This window comes from Mustela nigripes, chromosome 2 (assembly GCF_022355385.1).
Source record: "Mustela nigripes isolate SB6536 chromosome 2, MUSNIG.SB6536, whole genome shotgun sequence".
Lineage (NCBI taxonomy): Eukaryota > Metazoa > Chordata > Mammalia > Carnivora > Mustelidae > Mustela > Mustela nigripes.
In genome coordinates this window covers 218,934,981-218,938,415 of record NC_081558.1, presented here as the reverse complement: position 1 = coordinate 218,938,415, position 3,435 = coordinate 218,934,981, and the positions used below count along the sequence as shown (strand labels likewise).

The window sequence follows — 3,435 nt, the reverse complement described above, 5'->3', positions numbered from 1 at the left end:
GGTTCCCTTAGGTTCTTCCCGATGTCTGAAATGCCTCTCCTACAGTCTCTGTCTATCCAAATTCAACCAACTTTCAAGACCTAAAATGATTTCTCAGCCTTTTCCTGATCCCACCCAGATTTATGTGGCTCCCCTTTTGAGATAAAGCATAGTGTTTGGCAAAGGTGGATTCATAAAGCTCAATAAATGTTTATTTTAAATTGAATTGAGTAACATTGACTTCCTGAAGTGTTCCCACTGGGACAGGCTGTCCCATCTGTCTTGGTCAGAAGCAGAGACTTCCCACTGGAAATTCCCAAGGACCCAGGCAATGTGGGGTGGTTGTGTGTGTGCTGTACCCCATCCAGAATGACTCACTGTGGTCACCCTGTGACCCATTTTCCACTGTGAGCTTTGCTGAGTGGTTTCTCATGATGCTTCTTTTTTTCCACGGTCACCTCATCCCTGAAAGAGCGGCTCAAAGAAGGGTGAGCTGGAAACAGGGAGCTTCGCCAAGTCGCTTCTGAGGGTGTAAAAAGGAATCGGAAGGGGAAAGGCAGGTGTCTCAGTGCTGTGGCTCTCCCGGCCTGGCTCCCCCCAATAAAACAGCTTCCTCTGTCTTCTCTCATAGAACAGCAGGTCCCGTGACGAATGGGAATAGGAGTCTGGGTGGGTAACTTGCCCCAGGCTACGAGACAGTGGGCAGTGAGTCTGGGATTGGAACCGGGTTCTCTTCCTTCTCAGCCATGCGCCGGCACATCAGGGACAGGGAGCTGCTCCTTCTCCCACAGCGTCATGTCACAATGAGTTCTTGAGTGTGACCAAGTTTTTGACAAATGCTTTTATTTTTTTAAAAATTTTAAAAAGATTTTATTTATTTATTTACAGGCAGAGATCACAAGTAGGCAGAGAGGCAGGCAGAGAGAGAGGGGGAAGCAGGCTTCCTGCCGAGCAGAGAGCCCAATATGGGGCTCCATCCCAGGACCCTGGGATCATGACCGGAGCCGAAGGTAGAGGCTTTAATCCACTGAGCTACCCAGGCGCCCCTTGACAAATGCTTTTAGCCGTGTGACCCCTCCTACCTTCAGAGAGTTCGGGACGCGGCACTTCTGCTCTCTCTGGGCCCTGCTGTGTCCTTGATGGGCTTGGGGGTTGGGGAAACCTGATTTTCATCAGACACTCCCTTTAATTAGAAACACAAGACATTCTGTTAGTTTTTCAAATTTCAGAGAACGCGACCTCCAGCTGCGCCAGGCAAACATTGTGAATGACCACAATGTTGGTGTGTCTGAGACGGCCCGCCGGGGAGAGGACGGAGGGAGACAGGAGCCAAGGCACAAGCCCCCACAGACGCACGTCAGGCAGACCTGGATGGTCCAACAGCCTCGCCTGTAGCCTTTGGTCATTTTAGTCTTGGCACTAAGACCAAAAGGTGACCGACATGCTGTTTCTGCGTCATCCTGGGGCACGGTTGGGCCAGCCCACCCAGGGATTACGGGGACTGTGCTCGACATCACCCTGGCCTAAGGGCTCAGCTCCATGCTGGCTGGTCGGCGGTTTCTGGGAGATTCGGGAGTAATCCGCCCGGCAGAAAGGACAACTGGACAGGTCATGACCGGGCTCCTCTGTGGGACAGGACACCTTGTCTCTGACTCAGCACCCTGCTTCAGAAAGTCCTTCCTGATGGGTGGACTGTCCCCGCTCCTCTGAGGCCCATCGGAGCTGGTCCTACCATCTCCCTGGCTACTCGTGAATGGGTTGGAGAGAATTTCTGCCTCGTCTTCACCCCATACTTGTGTGAGAAGCACGTTTTTAACTTTCTGAAAGCCATATTTCGACAGGGAGAATGTGGAAGTCCGTGTGGGACCTTGGCAGCGATCAATGCAAGCGGCCGGCGCACCTGGCTGGGTGCCACAGGAGCTCCCGAAGCAGCCTGCAGTGGAGAGGGCCCTGCCAGCTGCCATCTGGATGTCTCCGAGGTACACGGACTTACCAGGTGGTGACGGCAGGTCAGACTTCCATGAGGAAAGCCCCAAAAAGGAACGCTTTGCTCTTTCCAGGAAGGAGTGTTGGTTCTAGGTACAAAAGTAAGCGCATCAATCAAAAGCGCATCAATCTATGAGGCTGTCCCTGTCCTTCCCCTGCCTGCCCCGCCCCCGCCACTGAGCATCTGACTTAGGGAGAAGACCCAGCTCTCGTGCGGCGGGCCGTCTAGGAGCTAGATGGAGAGACCAGGAAAGAATGCCTTCCTTTAACATAAAGGGAGAAAATTGGCTGCATTTTAGCTGACAGCTTGGAGAAGGACAGAAGACTCCTTGGGCCCGAGTCCCCTTCCTAGGTGTTCAGGCTGTGGAGGACGGTTCCTGCCCTATCTACGCCTTCTGCTGCCCTGGACAAGCGCTGGGCAGGGAGGAGAGGGCCACATGGAGGGTCAAGTCACAGAGCACGAAGCAGTCCCTGAGGGCTGAGGTCCCTGGGGAGAAGAGACAGGAGCAAGGTTTCAGGGCACGAAGAAGGTGCAGGGGTTTGGGGGCTGGTTTCCAGAGTGTGCTCTGCTTCTCCCGGCCTCCGGATGTCCAGGACCACCCTGGTCACCCAGCGCCCCGTCAAGGGTATGCTCCCGGCTGGGTTCCCTTGGCCCAGGCAGTACCAGTCTGGGGGGCTCCCCACCCTTCCCTGTCTGTCCCTCCCCAGACTGGACAGACTCACAGTCTCGTGGGGGCGTGAGACATCGAATAAACAGGGCAAACCAGGCCTCACGGCTAACGGCACCAAGGGAGCCCTGTGGGGGCACCGACTCCCGCCACGCGTGCGCTCCGTAGGTGACCGGAGTCCGCGATGCGCGCCGGGCGGGGCCGGTCCAGTGGCAGCGGCCCCGAGCCCTGCCCGCCCAGCCCCCCGGCCCCGGCTCCGGAGAGTGGCTCTGCGATGCTCTCTGTTCCCTCAAGCCCTCCCGCCTGTGACCAAACAGGGAAGACCGAATTCTAGCCATAAATGGAAACATTCCGAAGAGGTCCGGTCACGCGCCAGATGAGCGGGGAGGCGACTGAGCGGCCGCCGGGGAGTTTCCGGCCAGCGGGGCTCTCTTCCAGGGTCCGCGGGACGCCCCCAGTGGTTCTCCGCGTCCTCCTGTGCAAGGCAAACTTGGACGAATCTCAGCTGGTAAAAGGGAGCCTCAAGTGTGGCCACAGTGTTAGCTGAGAGTTGGAGAAAAAGGACTTTCTGTTTCAGGGCTGGGTCCCAGCGATCGGGCAGACTTCGGAGGGGCTGTTTCTGCACAGATGCACGCGTGCCCTGCGTGCACACATCGCAAAACCGTTCAACAGCGCCAGAGCGGGTCAGTTTAATGAAAACCAGGCCAGAGAGATAATTAGCGCTTTTACAAACGCTAACGAAATCTCTCGCTGTGCTGACTCAGTTTTTTTGTTTCAATGGCCTTTTCTGTCCTCACTTCCC

The 3,435-nt window shown here is 56.0% G+C and overlaps 1 long non-coding RNA gene across 1 annotated transcript; it reads right to left on the bottom strand.

Moving 5' to 3' along the window:
- Positions 1-248: 248 nt before the first annotated feature.
- Positions 249-2,864, bottom strand: LOC132010366 (uncharacterized). The gene is made up of 4 exons (XR_009402244.1): positions 2,689-2,864; positions 1,973-2,054; positions 1,062-1,162; positions 249-502 (listed from the first exon to the last, which is right to left on the bottom strand). It is a non-coding gene; the product is annotated as an uncharacterized LOC132010366 (long non-coding RNA).
- Between the last annotated feature and the right edge of the window lie 571 nt (positions 2,865-3,435).